Source organism: Schistocerca cancellata, chromosome 1 (assembly GCF_023864275.1).
Source record: "Schistocerca cancellata isolate TAMUIC-IGC-003103 chromosome 1, iqSchCanc2.1, whole genome shotgun sequence".
In the NCBI taxonomy this organism is placed as follows: Eukaryota; Metazoa; Arthropoda; class Insecta; order Orthoptera; family Acrididae; genus Schistocerca; species Schistocerca cancellata.
In genome coordinates, this window is record NC_064626.1 from 277,218,391 (window position 1) to 277,239,517 (window position 21,127).

The following is a 21,127-nucleotide window of genomic DNA, read 5'->3' on the forward strand; positions in this document are numbered from 1 at the left end:
GCTTTTAATTTCCACAAATTTTGTTTCGTCTTTCTTCAATGCTGATTCAGTCATTCTGATGATAATTTCTTTTTCAATTTTTCACATTTTGCTTACAAGCATTTTACCTTGGCTTCTCTGGATTTCTATATGTTTCGTTCCTAAGTGATTTATTTTGCTGTATTCTTGTCTTCCCCAGAACATTTTTGAACTTCCTTCTTTAATCCAAGGTTTCTTCACAGTTACCTTCCTAGCACTTATGTTTGTCTTTCCAACATCTGTGATTGCTCTTTTAAGAGATGCCCACTTCTCTTCAATTGAACTGACTACTGTAGTATCCCTTACCGCAGTATCCACATCTTCAGTGAACTTCAAATGCTTCTCATCCTTCCCCAGTACTTCAGTGTACCACTTCCTTCCACTCTGATTCTCCCATATGATTCTCTTTTAAACTTCAGTTTCCTCCCTTTCGTTACTATATTATGACCTGAGTCTGTATCTGCTCCCGGGTACACCTAACAATGCAATATCTGAATTTGGAATCTCCACGTCTTTTCCATGTATACCTCCTCCTCTTAAGATTCCTAAACAGAGTATTCGCTACTACTAAGTGAAACTTATTGAAGGACTGAATTAATCTCTCTCATTCCTGCTGCCAATCCCACATTCACACATAACTCCTTCCCCTACAACTACTTTCTGGTCCCCAATGATTATTAGATTTTCATCACCTTTTACATACTGAATTACCCATTCAGTATCCTCATAAAACTTACTCTATCTCTTCTTCTTCTGGATACAGCATCAGCATGTATACTTTAACTACTTTTGTCAGAGTTGATTGGTTTTTGAAGCTGGTAAGAACAACACTGTCACTGACCTATTTGCAGTACCTCACCCTCCGCCCTACCTTCCTATTCATAACAACTCCTGCAGCAGAAATTAGTATAATTGATTATACTAATTTCTGCTGCAGTTGATATCATCCTATAGTCATCTGACCAGAAATCCTCGTCTTCTTTCCATTTCACTTCACTGACCTTCACTATACCTAGATTGAGCCTCAAGCATTCCTCACATGGAAAACGTTTATAATGGTAAAGTATGCCAGACACAGTGTATGTTATGGTTGCTGCATGCTCTGAAATGATGTGCTGCATCTCATGGAATGTGTTTCTCATCAACCACAATTATCTCTAGTGGCAGTTCCAAATCACACCTTCTACTTACTAAAGTGGATACATGTAAAATAGCTGCATTAACTCTGTTAGCAACTGTTGAAGAAGAGTGGAGAAAATCGCAAAGAACATTCTGGACTCATCGACAGTTTCAACAGTGAACTGCTGGTAGAGCAATGATCTGAAATATATTACTAGCAGAAGCTATTCATTAACTCAATTGAATCTCCATCTCATTTTTTATTTTAAATTGAATATAGTTGAAGTATTGTGCTTAATGTCAGTTTGTGCAAGCATAATATTCATATTCTCAATGTTGTGTTAACTATCATCACTCTGAAGTAATGTACTTCTTCACATAGATATCAAAAATCGGGATTTGTTTTGTAATCTTGTTCGAATGGAAGAGGAGATCTCTTCGAAACTGCTCACCATCACGAAAAAGGTTATTTACCAACAAACATGAGGCAGTCCATACAATCAAGACAAAGAAACATGTATTTGACACAAAGTTTCATAATGGCAAAAACTTCCTGGGTGTAGTACGTGTTTACCTTCTGACAGAGTAAAAGTCACATTACGATTGTGGCCACTGCGGACACATTCCAGCATTGACCCATACATCAATAATTGTAGTAAATACATTGGCTCTTGCAGATAATACTTCTATAAAGCTGATAAGACAGACCCAGAATTTTTGGGAACAAGAAGGAAGTAGCTTTCTTCTTTTAGTTCATGATGCTATTACCAAAACTACAGATTTCAGTTATGTGGTATACTACATAGCGTAACAGTTGCATCTAAAAATGTTATATCTGATACTTAACGAAGACCAAAATATGACACACTTTTGGTATATTATCATAGTGCTGTAGCACTGAAAAGGTAGACTTTCATTCATAACACACATTAACAGCAGCAAATACAGGAGCCTTAACTACAGAAATATTGTTTGTTGTAATTTTATTATTACAAATCGTACCTGAATCAATGCATTTTTGAGAGATTCTCAATGTGCTGATGTTTTGAAACAGCTTATATTCATATTACATATTCTATAATAATAATAATAATAAAACATCAAATATAAAGTTTAAAACCATACAATATGGCTTCTCCTAAGTTCTGACTGTGCTGTAAAACTGTGGTAACGAACTAATACACACAAACATGACTTTCTTCATACCTTCTGAGCATTAAGCCTCTCAGGACTCCACAAGTCACAAAATATTGTTGTACACAATACAAACTAGAAATACAATAAGAGATTCAGCCAGCACTAGTTCGTGCGTATGTAGGTGCTGGCCACCAGTAGATGGCACAGCAAAGACAGTGGCATGTGCAAGCTTCCTAATGATGGACTCTAGCAGCCAGCTTGCGCTGATACAATTGGCGGGTGATTTGAGCGCACACGAGAGGTGACCCACACTTGGCACTCTCACACTCATAAGCATTAGTAGCAGGTCACAGCACACCTCTCCCTCACGCGAAGTGGTGCACAGTTGAAGAAGGAGATGCTGGTTGCCTAAAGAGAGACATGTCCATCAGATCCGGAGGGGAAAGGATGTTGTGTCAGGCAGGACCGAGGCATAGGGCCAGGACGTACAGGGATGCGGGCCCGCCCAAGAGCGGTGAGCTCATGTGGCACCCGATGATGGCACTGAAGAGGAGGATGCCACCACCAACTATGTGTCTTCATAAGTACGCAGGTCACAGGGTGGAGGAGATGGGGCTGGACCCAGTGGCAACGATGGCCGAGGCGATGACAGTGGGGCTTTTATGGGACCCAATCGTGGAATATTTCTTGAATTGGAACAGTAGGTTGTTCAGTAAGTGTGAAACACAGTTAAGGTTTAGTGATTACTCAAGAAATTATCCGAATGAAGATGCTGGAGATAAAGAGGATTTTTCCAACTGAATCTGTCACAGAATTCAAAGCAAGTACGAGACGGTGCATGATGATGATGATGATGATGCGACATTTGACAAAAACCTACTGGCTATCAGTCTCACATAAAGTAAGAGACTGCCATGACTGTTTACAATACACAGTGTTTACTTTCTGGGACAGGTATTATGTACTTCACATCAATAAAACAGTCTCTAAATTTGATTAGTCAGAATAAAAAATTCTCAGAAAACTTCCTAAAAAAAGGGGGGGGGTTGTCTTATTGCTGGGTAAATACGCTAATTCATAGGTCTCATTTTTCCTGCATTTACTTTTTTTTTCATTGTGATAACGATGCATACGAGCTACTTATGATATGACGAATCAATTTGTCTTAACCACTTAGCATTGCTTCTGGGAGTGGTTTGCTCATTTTGACCCTAACAGTCAATGTGTTAACACAAATGAATAACATTAAGAGAGAAATATGGATTGATTGATCGATTGATAACAAGTCAGTTGATTAAACAAGACTATATTTTCAGCAGACTGCAACAGTCTACCTGTAGCCACATGTTAGGAATAAAATATTGTTATCAGTCTGTGTTTCAAATTATTAGTTAATTATTGAGTAATATGGTAACTTTTTCCCATTATCTGGTAGTAAACAGCATTTTATTAGTATAAGCCAAAGACATAACTCTTTGTTATGGGCCTGTATCAACGCAGAATTTGCATGCAAAGGTGTGTATTGACATACTAACTACAAATACCACGGCAATGTACACACACAACAATGTGGCCACATCAGCAGCATAAGGAAACAACAATGTTTATTCCATAATCTTTTGGTCCTGCTTCTGGAACAGTAACATTCCAACCCTATAGGAGGGTTGATGACTGAATTAAAAGCTTCTAAAACAATAAGATACTGTGTAGTAATTTACATTTTCTCCCTTCATTTTGCGGTGTCAAGTATGGCTATACAGTTAACAACTGAAATCTCAGAATAAGAAATATACTGTCCTAGATGCATGCCTGGATGATGATTGAATAACCTACCTCCCAGAAAAACTTCAAAGATGCAACATTCATCTTATAACATGCAGCAAAAGATGGCTGAGTGGCAGTAGTATGGATGGTGAACTTTATCTGGCTGTCAGCACTTCACAGAGTTTAACAAAAATAAGTAAGTGAAGACTCTCAGAAGTAATGTAACACCCAACTAGCACTTTCTGAACTCTAATTTCAATACATCTGACCATGTTGCTCAGTTTAAAATGAGAGCACATAATGTGTGAAAAGAAAAGAGGAAAGAAAGGCAATGGTACAAAAATTTTTAGTACTGTAATCTACAACAGTGCCATTCAGTGAGGCTTATTAGAAGTGTGCAGCCACCCCAATTAAAAACAGTGCGACAGATAAGAGCAACAGAACAACTTGGCTACCAGGCCCAATAGTCAATGCACTGTGAGATGGTGGACAAAGGAAACTGCTCTAAGAGTATGCTTTCACCACTGTTTTAATGATATGCAGAACGTTTTGTATCTTTTCTTAATTGTGATGGTTACATGAAGCATTTAACGTGCCATACAATAGTGATCCATACAAAGAAATTCAATCTGCAGTGGAGTCATACCACAAATCACACAACAGAGTATGATAAATAAATAAAATTTGAGCACAAGGCATAATTCTTGATCTAAATGCTGGACTGTCAAACTAAGTAAGTTACCACTTAATTTAAACATGTGTTACTTAGGTAATATGATGACAACAGCATGAATTAAATCCACTTTCACTTAGACAGAAACTGTGATTTCAGTATCGTGATCTTTAATGGCTAATAATTTTTGATAAAAGCAGTCGTGTTATCTGAACCACATAAATCACTGAGGAAGAAACTCTACTGTGAGAATCAGCTACAAAATGTGTCAAAGGACAGCTGTCAATTTGAAACCATTTTTTGAAGGCGACTTCATTAAAGACCACATTTTAATGGTAGCAGAAGAAATGTGTCCACAACTGCTGTCAGTATCCCTGTTTCAAACAACTGTAACTGTGATACTGAAATAAAACCCAGGTATCAGTCCAAAAAGACTGTGTGATATCTACAAATGTTTATCATAAAAATGTTTCATGAATCTTCATAGACAAGCAGCATGGATGCTTAGTACAATGTACAGCTGTAAGCAGATCTTTTGTCCCACAACATGATTGAAATGTTTCAAATCAGACTGTCAGTTTTAAATGTATTTTGAGGCTGACTCAGTCACTCAGTCATTCCCAACATTGAGGGTCTTGTGGGGAGGGGGGATAGAAAGAAAGAAATTGAGAAGGTAAAATAGAAAACTGTTCTGCACTGATTTGGTCTATTTCCATTGTGCATTGTGATTTTGTTTATCAGTACTGAGTAGAGTTAGTTGATTGATGGATGTAGTGATCGTGGATTAGTTTAGTCATTTAGTTCTCATTTACATTTATTTCATATTATTTTGTTGCAGCTGTTTCCTTAATGTTACAATTTATTAGTAATTAATTTCAATGTAATAAACTTAACAAATTAAATTGCAATTGCCATCTTTAATTTATGACACTGCTGCTGACATTAGATATGGTCAGGGTGCAATTTTATTTGAAAAGAGGTTTATGTACTTCTGCCATTATTTCCTTTTCTTTCCTTAATAATCCAAAAGAGTTACATTTGTTGCCTGTTACTAAATCATCTGTTATGTGCTCTGTGTGTTTTATACAAAAGTTTTAATCATCAAATATACCACTCATATACCAAGGTGTTAGCTGTAAGGTAAGTTCACCAAATGTCAATAAATAAAACTAAAATAAGGAAATAACAGCCTCATGTAACACTGATTCATGAAGGCAAACTATTGATTAAATTTACTAGCTGATTAGCTGATGTAATACAGCATTCAAAACACACATTAATAAGTTTGAGCACATTAATTAGTCACTGACATTCTTGATAATAGATTTTAGTTAATGTCTTGTTAAATTTAATGTAGGACATGTCCGAAAGAACAGATACCATCTTTGTGTGTGTGTGTGTGTGTGTGTGTGTGTGTGTGTGTGTGTTATATAGTTATGGCACACCGGCCACTTGACCATCTTCTTCTTCTGTGCGAATGCACAAACAGTGCCCGAACTCTTACGGGAATCAGCAACGCGCCGCGAGTAATGAGTATAATGGGCGGGGGCACTACGAATGTAGTCCAGGGCAAGACGTTGAGAATGTGGGTTTCGCCGGAGGTGTGCCAGAGATAAATCCCTGCAGTTCCGCTATCCTCTGTGTCCTTGGTGGCTCAGATGGATAGAGCGTTTGCCATGAAAGCAGGAGATCCCGGGTTCGAGTCCCGGTCAGGGCGTACATTTTCATCTGTCCCCGTTGACGTATATCACCGCCTGTAAGCAGCTAAGGGTGTTCATTTCGTTGTAAAGTTATTTAGTATGTTTGTGGAAGGTGGGGGGACAGTTGACAGTCCATTGTCTGCATCCTATCTGATGATGAATGTGCACTGAATGAAACACAACACAGGCGTGAACTGGCCAACTAGAATGGTCGTCATATTCCCTTTGTCATAACAAAAATCGAAGATTATGAGCAGAAGACAGATGACCTATTAGATCTGATGCAGATTATATGGGATACAAAATGGTCTTATCAGCAGAAAGAGGAATCTGTACCACACAGAAGTCCTACCACACTGACTGTATGTGTTACAGAAAATCCATAAAGATGGTGTACCATTAAGACTGAATGTGAGGGCTCCTGGGTCTCCGATGTATTAACTGGTTAAACTCTTGGCCTCTTCTATTCAGTCACAATGAGGGAAGACAGACATACATAAAGGACTACTGACATTTCTTCACAAAACTGAAGAAACTAAATCATGGGACGAGCAATATCCTCGTTAGCCTTGATGATGTTTTTCATTTACCTACATGCCACTTAAAGACTCTCTGGAGCACACCGATTTGATTTTCTAACAAGATATCACAAAGCTGTTTCATGCATGTCTTATCACCAATTTACTTCATGTGGAACAACAACTTCTATGAACAGTGAGTAGTCCACTTATTCCCATGGTTGCTAATTTCTTCATGGAGCATTTAGAAAGACAGGCAATGGACTTGCACCTTATAAACCTGGGCATTTTGTGGGTACATCAGTGACACCCTTGTATGTGAACCCATGGTGAGGAATGGCTTGGAGACTTCCTACGACATATGAATGGTCTCCATGACAGCATTAATACTTTGACTGCTACAGGCGTGCTTGCTGCTTTCTGTGCTTAATGTGGCTTAGTTGTTGACTAATATCACTACCTGCGATGAGACATTGCACTCTAGTACTAGTTTTGGTGCATGCCCCAGCTCACCTGTGCTGAACATTTCTGGTGTACAGAGCATGATGACTTTGTCTACTGCTCTGGGTTCACCACCCTTGGTACAAAATAAACACAGTTTCTCTGAGGACTGAAGTTTTTCATTTCAGAGCTCCTCTAGAAATGAATTACTGCATAAATGAATACACAAGTTATTTCATGCCTAAGAATCAGATCTTTCCTGTAGCTTTTAGTAGGATTTTAGTAGACTATGATGAAAGCAACATGTCACTTTGGATTCACCTAAATAAATTAGTGTTCTTTCAAAGTTATTCTTCCATAATACCTGCATTCCTCCATATATTCATTACTACAACAACACAAGGAAAGGATGAATCTATTGGTGACACTACTCTACTCCATCATCCGTCATTGGGAACAACAGTAATAATTTCTTCCTTCTGTTTCATGACCCATCTTCGATAATTTCATGTACAATTTGTTCCGTGTATGATAGCAATCTGAATGTTTTGTATGAAAATTAAAGATTGTGTGCCTGTAGTACACACACTGAGGTAGCACTGTGACTGTGGCACAGTTCCCACACTTCAGTCTGACAGCCAGTCAAAGGGTTTCTTAAGCCCATGACTGCTTGCATACAAAATTATTTCAATATACTGTGGTTTCAGGCAGTTTACCATTACATTCACAACATCTCTCTTAACAGCACTTCGAAATAATCATAGCAAGTGAATAACTGAGGTTAACATCACTCCTATCTTACTAATCTGAATCAGATTCGGCACTTTTGACACACACACACACACACACACACACACACACAAAGCATGTAAGAACACTAGTTGCCGTATGTTCTTTATACACAGAACTGGAAGAAAGATGGCACTGATACTGTGTGTATCTGTTTTTTCCTTTTAGAGTAATAGTGACATCTTGTACTTTCTCTTGTTTCACTTGCTCCTTGTGTGGTAACTAGGTTGTGGATATCCACAAAACCTTATATTTTCTCCTGCAAGTGGTGTGGTGTGCTAGGAATGGACTTCAGTTTTGTCATGTGTACTTTTGTAAACATGTAACAAGTCTCCTCCTTGGTGTTAAGCCACTTGTATTCAACTTGTACAGTATTTGAGCATATATTGCTCTGACGTTCATGAAGTTGAAAAACAGCATAAGTCACCATTACTTATTCTTGAAACAAATATTACAATTGCAGATGATAAACAACATCTACACCTAATTTTGTGCCTGTAGAATGTAAGCACTCCAAGTTTATTCACTTCACCATATTCAGCATCTATACTCATGTCACTGAGTGTGGTAATACTATAAGTTAATTGTATGAATGCAGAGTCTCGCAGCGATAACATTGAATAAAATGTTGTCGGGTTTCCAACCGCGTCAATTTGTTAAAACTACACGAGCTTTCGGCCAAGCACTCCTTGGCCATTGTCAAGTGTTATGACTGCCAGTGGGCTGTTGGTGCGCCCTTATATACGCTAGCTGCCGGCTGTGACGTCACTGGTGCCCGTGACATTGCCATATATGGGCATGTTTTGAGTCGGCGTTCGATGTGCCCTCTTCAACCGCGTGATCGCTGGATCCCACGCATCGCTGAGCTGTAAGCCACCGTCTCTATTCAGGGAGTTTGTGGTAATTTTTATTTTAATAGCTCCCTGTATTAAACTGTCCAAGAAGCCGTTAGTGCGAGCCATGACAGAGGTATCGTCAGATTTTACGTGGTGACCATTTTCTAACGCATGCTCAGCTAACGCAGATTTCTCTTGATAGCGTAGGCGATAATACCTCTCATGTTCTTTCCTGCGTTGTTCCACAGTGTGCACTGTTTGTCCGATGTACTTCTGGCCACACTCACAAGGTATTTCGTAAATTCGGAGGTGTTCTGATACCTATAGCATCTTTAACTGGTCTCAGTAATTGACGGATTTTCGTTGGAGGCCTGAAGATCGATTTGATCTTGCAGCTTATCTTGCCCGCCACAGAGCCACAGAATGGCAGCAAAGCAAGTTTCTTTTCCTGCTCTTCGTTGCTAGTCTTATTCTGATATTTCCCAGAAATCACTTCTTTCAATTGATGTGTGCTGTAGCCGTTATTCCTGAAAACCTTGCGTAGGTGGCTCAGTTCGTGGGGCAGGTTGTCGTCGTCTGATATTACTCTTGCACGATGCACCAATGTTTGCAATACTGTGCGCTTCTGTGCTGGATGATGATGGCTGGTAGCATGCAGGTACAGGTCTGTGTGCGTGGGTTTTCTGTAGACGCTGTGACCAAGGCACCCATTTCGTTTACGGTGGACAAGGACGTCGAGGAAGTTCAATGCATTATTTTTTTCCACCTCCATGGTGAACTGGATATTACTGTTGATGCCATTGAGGTGTTCCAAAAACTCGTCTAATTTCTCGCGTCCGTGTGGCCAAATGACGAACGTGTCGTCAACGTATCGAAAGAAACACTTAGGCTTCAATGGCGCAGTATCTATGGCAGTATCCTCAAAATTCTCCATGAAGAGGTTTGCAACAGCTGGAGCCAACGGGCTACCCATTGCTACGCCGTCTGTCTGATCGTAATATTGGTCGTTGTACACGAAGTAGGATGACGTAAGAGTGTGCCTAAATAGCTCGACCACGTTACTTACAAAGTACTTGGAAATTAGATCTAGAGAATCTTCGATAGGCACATTCGCAAACAGCGCCACTACATCAAAACTGACCATAATATCGTCCTCACTAAGGCATAGACAGTTGATTCTGCTGATAAATTCTGCTGAGTTTTTTATATGATGTTCGCAGTGTCCCACATGTGGAGCGAGGAGCTTGGCCAAGTACTTCGCCAGCTTGTATGTTGGAGAACCTATTGTGGACACAATAAGGCGAAATGGCGTCCTGTCCTTGTGTATCTTCGGTAATCCATAAGCAGTAGGTGGTCTTGGAACCTGTGGGAGAAGATTCTTAACCACACTGTCTTCCACTGAAGATCGCTTAATAAGTTCTGATGCTTTTCCTACTATTCTTGATGTCAGGTCGCGTGGGAGCTTCCGATAAGTATCTTCATTCAGTAGCGCACAGATCTTCGTATCACAGTCCTCGAACTCCATAGTTACGGCGGTATTGCCGTTGTCAGCAGGAAGTACCACAATGCTTTCATCATTATGTAGTGCTTGAAGGCCGTTGCACTCAGCCCTGGTCATGTTGGATGCTGGTAACTTCACCTTTGTCAGTATACGGCTGGTTTCTTGCCGTATTTTGTCCGCTGTTCCATGTGGAAGCTTGTGGACTGCCTGTTCCACACCGCTTATTATTTCACAGACCGGAATGTCCCGCAGTGAAGGTGCGAAATTAAGTCCTTTCTTAAGTGCCGACATTGCACCCGCGTCTATATCTCTCGCCGTCAAGTTGATGACGGTGCGTTCTGAAGATCTGTGGTCGGCACCATGTTGTTGCGAAAGGTGGCCGAACTTTCCTTTCTGCTTCTCTGTAGTCCGTTTATGTGCTGACGTCTGTTGAGAAACCGTAGCAGCGTCGACCCATTCCCAGTCCAAAGCTGTGAGTGTTCTTGATAAATGCAGGTGTAAGGCCATAAGAGCACGTCCATTTGCATCCAGCTGTTGCCTTGTGTTGTGAACCGTTTCTCGTAATAATGCAAAGCTGGCACGACGAAATATCCTCCTGGTAGCAGCGGTGTAGATATGATACCATAGCAAATCGTGGAATGGTCTTTTCGTCGTGGCAACGCAGAAGGAAGGCTAGTGAACTCAACAAATTTGCCTTCTTGACATGCAGCTTTCCGAGACGTTTTACGCTGCGCCACATTTCCTCCCCATAGAGGTACGTAATGTATGAGTGCAGAGTCTCACGGCAATAACATTGAATAAAATGTTCTCAGGTTTATTCAATGTTATTGCCGTAAGACTCTTCATTCATACATTACGTACCTCTACGGGGAAGAAATGTGGTGCAGCGTAAAACGTCTCAGAAAGCTGCATGTCAAGAAAGCGAATTTGTTAAGTCCGCTAGCCTTCCTTCTGCGCTACCACGACGAGAAGATCATTCCACGATTTGCTATGGTATCCCATCATATCAACACCGCTGCCACCAGGAGGATATTTCTTCGTGCCAGCTTTGCATTATTACGAGAAAGGAGTCACAACACAAGGCAACAGCTGGATGCAAATGGACGTGCTGTTATGGCCTTACACCTGCATTTATTGAGAACACTCACAGCTTTGGACTGGGAATGGGTCGACGCTGCTACGGTTTCTCAACAGACGTCAGCACAGAAACGAACTACAGAGAAGCAGAAAGGAAAGTTCGGCCGCCTTTCGCAACAACAACATTGTGCCGACCACAGATCTTCAGAACGCACCGTCATCAACTTGATGGCGAGAGATATAGACGCGGGTGCAATGTCGGCACTTAAGAAAGGACTTAATTTCGCACCTTCACTGCGGGACATTCCTGTCTGTGAAATAATAAGCGGTGTTGAACAGGCAGTCCACAAGCTCCCACATGGAACAGTGGACAAAATACGGCAAGAAACTAGCCGTATACTGACAAAGGCGAAGTTACCAGCATCCAATATGACCAGGGCTGAGCGCAATGGCCTTCGAGCACTACGTAATGATGAAAGCATTGTGGTACTTCCTGCTGACAAGGGCAATACCGCCGTAATTATGGAGTTTGAGGACTATGATACGAAGATCTGTGCGCTACTGAATGAAGATAATTATCGGAAGCTCCCACGTGACCCGACATCACGAATAGTAAGAAAAACATCAGAACTTCTTAAGCGATCTTCAGTGGAAGACAGTGTGGTTAAGAATCTTCTCCCACAGGTTCCTAGACCACCTACTGCTTATGGATTACCGAAGATACACAAGGACAGGACGCCATTTCGCCTTATTGTGTCCACAATAGGTTCTCCAACATACAAGCTGGCAAAGTACTTGGCCAAGCTCCTCGCTCCACATGTGGGACACTGCGAACATCATATAAAAAACTCAGCAGAATTTATCAGCAGAATCAACCGTCTATGCCTTAGTGAGGACGATATTATGGTCAGTTTTGATGTAGTGGCGCTGTTTTCGAATGTGCCTATCGAAGATTCTCTGGATCTAATTTCCCAGTACTTTGTAAGTGACGTGGTCGAGCTATTTAGGCACACTCTTATGTCATCCTACTTCGTGTACAACGGCCAGTATTACGATCAGACAGATGGCATAGCAATGGGTAGCCCGTTGGCTCCAGCTTTTGCAAACCTCTTCATGGAGAATTTTGAGGATACTGCCATAGATACTGCGCCATTGAAGCCTAAGTGTTTCTTTTGATACGTTGACGACACGTTTGTCATTTGGCCACACGGACGCAAGAAATTAGACGAGCTTTTGGAACACCTCAATGGCATCAACAGTAATATCCAGTTCACCATGGAGGTGGAAAAAGATAATGCATTGAACTTCGTCGACGTCCTTGTCCATCATAAATGAAATGGGTGCCTTGGCCACAGCATCTACAGAAAACCCACCCACACAGACCTGTAACTGCACGCTACCAGCCATCACCATCCAGCACAGAAGCGCACAGTATTGCAAACATTGGTGCATTGTGCAAGAGTAATATCAGACGATGACAACCTGCCCCAAGAACTGAGCCACCTACGCAAGGTTTTCAGGAATAACGGCTACAGCACCCATCAATTGAAAGAAGTTATTTCTGGGAAATATCAGAATAAGACGAGTGACGAAGAGCAGGAAAAGAAACTTGCTTTGCTGCCATTTTGTGGCTCTGTACAGGTAAGATAAGCCGCCTGTTGAAAACACACAAGATCAAATCGATCTTCAGGCCCCAACGAAAATCCGTCAATTACTGAGACCAGTTAAAGACGCTGTAGGTCTCAGAACACCTGGAGTTTACGAAATACCTTGTGAGTGTGGCCAGAAGTACATCGGACAAACAGTGCACACTGTGGAACAACGCAGGAAAGAACATGAGAGGTATTATCGCCTACGCTATCCAGAGAAATCTGCATTAGCTGAGCGTGTGTTAGAAAACGGTCACCACATAAAATTTGATGATACTTCTGTCGTGGCTCACACTAACAGCTTATGGGACAGTTTAATACAGGAAGCTATTAAAATAAAAATTACCACAAACACCCTGAATAGAGACGGTGGCTTACAGCTCAGCGATGCGTGGGATCCAGCGATCACGCGGTTGAAGAGGGCACATCGAACGCCGACTCAAAACATGCCCATATATGGCAATGTCACGGGCACCAGTGACGTCACAGCCGGCAGCTAGCGTATATAAGGGCGCACCAACAGCCCACTGGCAGTCGTAACACTTGACAATGGCCAAGGAGTGCTTGGTCGAAAACTCATGTAGTTTTAACCAATTGACGCGGTTGGAAACCCGAGAACATTTTATTCTATAAGTTAATTCTTTTTTTTTTCCTGTTTGGAACATATGAGAAAAGGAGGCAGTTGTTACTTGGTTTCCCTCCCAATGCAAAAATGTTGTGATCAACTGGCCTATCCTTTATTGGCAGTATTTCTTTTGGAATTTCTCTTCTACGCCTCCACAGACTACTTACTACTGTGGGTCGATGATTAGTGTACGATTTGTTAACAACTGGTATCGATATAAATTAGGTGTCCATCACCACGTTTCTGCCTGTATTGTCACTGGGTTGAATTAGTGGTAATACCCTATCTCATGGATCATTAGGTACTTGATATGGACCAGTGGACTATTTCTATACTTAGGTGTAAAAAAATTCTACCATCACAGAGCGCATATACTTTTATATTGAATTTTGTGGGCTTGTTTGGAACATACTGCCTGAATCTGAAACATCCAGGAATGCTTCTTTTGTGTTAGCAGAAGAGCAAACACCGTGTTATGAGTGGCGGCCGAAATGCACGCGTTTTAGCTCACGCAGGCTGGCGTGAAGAACTATACTGACATGAGGTCTGGAACATGACAAGGAATGAGAATTCAGAAAGCGGACTTAACTAGTTTCATACTTAACTTTAATCCATTAATGATGAATGTCGCTCTTGACGGTACATGATTCACAATATTATCTGTTCAGAATACATTCCCGAAGTAATTATAGTAACTGAATATGGCGCCTTGCTAGGTCATAGCAAATGTCGTAGCTGAAGACTATACTTAACTGTAATCTCTGCAAATGAGAGCATATGTAGACAGTGAACCATCGCTAGCAAAGTCGGCTGTACAACTGAGGCGAGTGCTAGGGAGTCTCTCTAGACTAGACCTGCTGTGTGGCGGCGCTCGGTCTGCAATCACTGATAGTGGCGACAGGCGGGTCCGACGTATACTAACGGACCACAGCCGATTTAAAGGCTACCACCTAGCAAGTGTGGTGTCTGGCGGTCGCATCACAGCTTCCATCATCTCGTCTGTTTTTGTCAATGCTCCTGCACATCCACAAATTCATCAAATATTTAATTTCCTTATTCTGCACTGTCATAGACTAGTAACTGTCAAATTCACAGCTCTAGGAGTAGACAGTCAACCCTCCATTTGCTTATCGACACAATAAAAAAAAACAAAAATCTGGTGCAGTCTTATCAGTGGCCCATACACCATCGGATTGAGGTACTGTGGCTTTTATACACCTGCAAGCTATAAAACACCAAGAAAAGCAGATAATTCTTCAAAATCTGTACATGGATAGTCTCAAGTACTTCAGGAATATGCTGCTGCCATTCTGTCTATTTCTTCTTTGCGAATTTATAATGCAATTAATTACACTCTATGGGAAAAATAGTTGCAGCAATTTCAGAACTTTTTTCAAATTTTGGCTTCCCCTTTACACCTTGAAGCTGTGTCCCCAATAGTCTGATGACCAATTTTTGCTGGAGGCACTTTAATACTTGAACCACTTTGTTTTTCCACCCCTACCTTTATACATATCACGATTTGCAGAAGTTCCAGAATTGCCATCGGACTGCTCTATTGCTGTGTCGAACTCTTCACCCTCAGACTGGGTGTCAGTGTCTGAAGACAAACAATCTATGTGCGTATTTCGTCTAGCGCTTCCTCCAGCCATATCAATAGCTGTTCATCTGACATGATTCCTCTACTACTCAGTCTGGCCTCACCGGCCAGAGATAGTGAACATGAGTTGTGATATTATGTGTGTGTGTGCGTGCGTGTGTGTGTGTGTGTGTGTGTGTGTGTGTGGTCTATTTTAGAAGAAGGCTTTTTGGGCAAAAGTTCACTTGTTAGCAGTATTTCTGTTGTGTCTGTCTGCGACTCAGTATTTCCATTATATGATGAGTAGCAACATCACTTTATGTTCTTGGTGTTCACCACTGTTTCACTCAATACGTAAAAGCCAATAAGAATACTTATAAATGACCTAAATATGCAGAATACATCCAGCAGAAAAGAAAAAAAAACAATCACATGTTTCTTGCACAAAGAAACAGACTAAAATAAAAGCATAGTGATAATGCAGGAATGTACAAGAAACTGTTACATAATAATTCCCATAAAAGAGAAAAATCTGACAATGTGCACTCTTTCAAACAAAGCTGGCATTAGTAAGCTTTACTTGTGTTTGACTGACGAAAGACCCATGGACAGCAAGTTCAGATATCAAAGAAAGCATTCCTAGATCAACACTTCAATATCTTAAAAATATTGAAATATTCCAGTGAAATCAAGAATGTTATATTTTTTCTAAAGTACAAGTGATGATGGGTTGATTTCCATTCACTTCCATGTGCAACTGAGATTTCTTTAACTGGCTGAGGCCTAAGTCTTGATTTTTTGAATTGAAGTTAGGAAATAAATCCTGTAAATGTAAAAGTTCCTGTTCATCAGTGTTAGTATAATAGTTCTTCTGCAAGAAACTTTCGACTGAAGATGTCTTTCTGGGGAACTCTGTGGAAGTTTACCATTCTGTTACAAGGTCACAAATGCAATAAAATTTCTTTAGGCAACCCCCAAAACCAGATAATCAAGGTTTCTGAATATTTTTCGTTGATGTCAGAATACTAGTGATGTATTGGGAACAGGGGAATATATATAATTTCAATTCACTGACACAGTGATTGCTGTACTTTCAACTCTTGTATTTCATGTAATTTAAAATCAGTGAGGTTTTTTGTTTGTGAATGTGCCAATTAACGTGGAAAGAAGTTTTAAAGTAAGAGTCTCTAATTGTTCTTGTACATTTCACACTTTCTGTATATATTTCTCGTCCTTCATTTGGATCTTGGCTTTGGACTATCATAGGTGAAGTTAAGAACGTATGCATGCAGACTGAAGCAACGAGTGAAAATTTGTACCAAGACTGGGATTCAAATCTGGCAGGCCAGGATTTGAATTTGAGTCTCTTGCTCACTATGTGGGCATGCTAACCACTATGCCACCCTTGCACAATGGCTTTGCACAACTGCACGGACTACCCTAGCACGTCTCCTTCCTCAATCCAAATTCCTGTTCACACTTCAGCCCATTTGGTATTCCCCCTAATCTCGAACAGCATTGCAGAGGCTTTACAACTGTACTGGAATAGCACCTCAGCATCAAACAAAATAAGGAACTCTGCCTCAAACCCTGACATAGGTGCTTGAATTAAATGAAACTGTATATGTTCCAAAGACCTTTTCAAGTCTCAGACATCTATGTAGTATGCATGTAGCCTGAATCAACAAATGAAAATTTGTACCTAGGCCAGGATTCTAAACCAGGACTCCTGCTCAATACGCAGATGCACTAACCAAAGCACCAACTGGCAAAGTGCACAATGGGGGATGCTGCCTGAAGCCCAGGCAAATACGGTTCCAGTCACCACATTTGATTAAAGCATCTAAGCCTGGGCTTTGGCACTGAGGTGCTATCCAATACATTTGGAGAGCCTGTGTAATGCTGTTTGAGTTTAGTGGCGATACCAAGTGGGCTGAAGCATGAATGGAAATTTGGATTGAGGAGGGACACATGCTAGTATAGTCTGTGAAGTTTTGCAAAGCCACTGTGCCAGGGTAGCTTAGTGGTTACCCCATCTGCCTAGTGAGCAGGAGAACCAGTTTCAAATCCGACCTTGGTATAAATTTCCAGTCATTGCTCCAGTCTGCACATCTCCATCATTGATGCTTGAGACTTGGAAAGGTCTCTGGAACCATATAGTTTCATAAGTTGAAAAATGTCTTTTTTAAATTTCGTTTTTGGTGTCATTGTTTATTTTTTGCTGGTCGTTTTATTTTAGAGATTTATCACTGTAATGTCATCTTTCCTATGTGGCAATGCATGGTTAATAATTTATTTTTTGTATGATAACAGGGTGTATACTGTATTTACTCGAATCTAAGCCGCACTTTTTTCCGGTTTTTGTCATCCAAAAAACTGCCTGCGGCTTAGAATCGAGTGCAAAGCAAGCGGAAGTTCTGAAAAATGTTGGTAGGTGCCGCCACAAATAACTTCTGCCGTCGAATATATGTAACGCTACACAGGCATGCTTTGCAGGCACAAAGATAAATACTGGCGCCAAAACCTCTGTGTCAGTAACTAAATTTAAAAAAAAGGTGGAAGGCGAGCTTTTTTCTCCGCCCCGAGTTTCGACCACTGTATTTTCATACATTATCCAATGAAGTAAATACAAATTCCGTATTGTTCATCTTCAAATGTAGCAGCATTTCAATATACTTCGAAAATCCGACTGGCAAGACTGTTTGGGATGTTTGTCAATATGGCGAACTCTACGTTCTGAATTTTTTCCTACCTGTGAGAAGAGATGGTTGCTAATAGGAACTTTTATGAATTGTGAATCACATGCAGTATTCTCTTCACCATAAGAATAATATGAATATAAACATTTTGCCATGTATTGTTTCGTGTTTGCTGCTATCTCATTTAAATCCTGTCTGCCTAATAAATTATGAGACAACAGCAAACACGGAAGAATATACATATCATGTCATGTTTATATTCATATTATTCTTATGCTGAATAGTGATACAGTAAGAAATGAAGCAAGGCAGTTGACTCTAATTTCTGTGCAGAATGTAACGTACTAAAGAGACGTCTGCAAAGATTTTCAAACGGAGAAAATTTTTCGCTTAACTCTTGTTCAGAACATTTTCTATCATACACAGTCTATTATTTGGTTCTTGTTGCTCATTATCAAAGAAAGCAGCACTGTAAATTTTTTTTTTTTTTTTTTTTTTTTTTTTTTTTTTTTTTTTTTTTTTTTTTTTTTTTTTTTTTTAAATTGAAAGCCATGGTAGCACACACAGAAGCAAGCCATGCCGCGAGCGGCGACAAGTCGTAAACACTTATTATCAGAATGCGACAAACAATGCATGACAGTCCAATAATGCATTTTCAGCTTAGAGAGACGTAAACACCTATAACAAAGAGAACGGCACTCATCAGATCAAAGAAAAATAAGCAATCAATTCAAACCACGTGAAAAAGGAAGGGTACCTGTATAAATACGGATGGAGCGCCTGACGCATAGCAATGGCTACCTGGTAAAGCTTAACTGCTAAGCTTACGACTCGAACCAAACTACTGTAGCTGTATCGTCATTCATTCGAACTAAATTGTGTCTCATATTACAATGGACCAACCTTGTTTCGATTTGGAAGTGCTGCCTAAAACTTTTCTTTCCCCTTGAATTTCTAGTCTCAAATTTCAGGTGCGGCTTAGATTCGCGAAAATTTTTTTTTTTTTTATTTCGAGTCTCATTTTTCAGGTGCGGCTTGGATTCGAGTAAATACGGTATGCGGACAAGGATAAAACAATCCCAGATTTTTCCCGGTTAAAAACACACTTTCTCCCGGGTGAACACACTTTTTCGTGTTAAGTGACAGAACTGTAAAACTTATCAATCCTTTGAAGGGCTATGGTTTTATAGGAGAGCGTAGAATTTCCTGACACTTTATAAAATGAAACTCAGGAAAAAAAAAAAAAAAAAAAAAAAAAACACTTTTGGGAAGATCTTTAACGTGCAGCAACATGTACACTGCATATTTTCGTATTAATGAAAGTATAAATTCGAAATCAACCAAACATTGCATGTTACTTTCCAAAGCATTTAAATCAAGATTGCGATGCGCTTTTGTATGTCAATCGTACCTCATGTCATGCAATCTCGCCAGCCAATGACAGCGAATATTCAGAGCAGAGATGTAGTCAGCGAATAGCAACATCACTGTTAAAAGCACGAACACACTAACAGGAAACGTTCATGGTTTCAATTAATATACATAGTGTTGCTATAAGAAAAGCAAAGCTTTCACATATAATATTAGTCTCTAACGTTAATAAGCTGCAAGAGAAGCTAAGATTTCACATATAATGTTTATCTTTCTTGCGTGAGTTACACTTTACGATATATCACACAAATGTGCCAGTAAAAGTTTTTTGAACAATGACATAAATGTCTGCTCTTCTGGGTTTGAAATTCTTCTAAAGGGCTCGTCATCAAAGAGTTGATTTTTAAATGAGAGCTAAACGCTCTGAGATTTAAGAAATTCATCGTACATTCGCACACACAGTTCAACTTGCGTAAATGGAAATTTACTTTGAAAATAACACTTTTCAAACCACCATTCGCAATATTTTCCCACGACCTATTAGAAATAGGTTCATTTCAGCAGTTGCCAGGAAGCTCCAGATAACAGGTGCCACCGTGATTGCGCAGCTACAATGACGTAGGAAGCCTGGATTGTTTGTGCGTGTAAAATATTATAAGTTCTTACATTATGTCATAAAAGAAACAAGACATCATAAGATACTCCAAGAGCATTTTAATTTCATGAACAATACTAACATGTGCACATTTGAAGTGCATACTTAAAGTGCACATTTGTATGTCCAGATGCGCAATGAAGTGGGCCTCGACTTGATATTAAGCTTTTCAGATTGGTTTTTGGGATGTAAATTTTTTTGGAGTACCAGTACTGTATTGTCCCATGTTTCGTTCTTTATAATGGCATAATGCCATACGTGCTAGAAGATGAAAACATGCACTTGAAATGTAGCGAACAGTTGAAACTAGCTAATAGTGTGGCATTAAACACTTCGTTTCAAATACATTGACCACCTCAGTGGAAAAGATTAATAAAAGCCAAACTTCTTTAGCAAACCAACAAAAATAACTTCATTGTTCTGTGCAAGGTGATTAATGCTTGACTTGACAGGAAATAAAATAAGAACTGAAACTAATAACATATTTTAGCCTTCTGTGATTAAGTGAATGTATTTTAACTCACTTGATAGCTTCTGGCCACAGAAATCTGTTTTGTTTTCATTTGACGTGAGAGCAGTAAATGAAGAGGACACGGCAAAATCACTAAATGTAAACATGGGTCACGTGGAGACTACCCACTTCCCCACTATAACTCTCACTGCTCTGCGCATCAGTCCCGGATCTAAGATATTTCCGAATCAGTGTAATATTAGATAGTGGTGGCCCCCCCCCCCCCGAGCATTTGAGATACGACATCAAAACTTTTAAAAAATCCAATTTCCAAAAATATATTCTTTTTGTAGCGCATATCTTTCTGAAGAGTCTGATACATAAAACATATGTGTTCGAGGAAATGTAAGACATGTTATTTGGTCTTAAGTATGCTACAGTGCAGTGTCACGCCTCTTTATACAGCATTCCTCTAACGCACATCACTGTATTTCACTCTGTGGAACTGAAATGTGTACATTTTGT

At 40.1% G+C, this 21,127-nt stretch overlaps 1 protein-coding gene and 1 non-coding gene across 2 annotated transcripts in view; one reads left to right on the forward strand and one right to left on the reverse strand.

The window, feature by feature from the left end:
* LOC126171255 (small subunit processome component 20 homolog) overlaps nt 1-21,127 on the reverse strand; it is a 205,728-nt gene that overhangs the window by 31,437 nt on the left and 153,164 nt on the right. The gene's annotated exons all lie outside the window — the stretch shown is intronic.
* Nucleotides 6,355-6,428, forward strand: Trnas-uga (transfer RNA serine (anticodon UGA)). Its single transcript has one exon. It is a non-coding gene; the product is annotated as a tRNA-Ser (tRNA).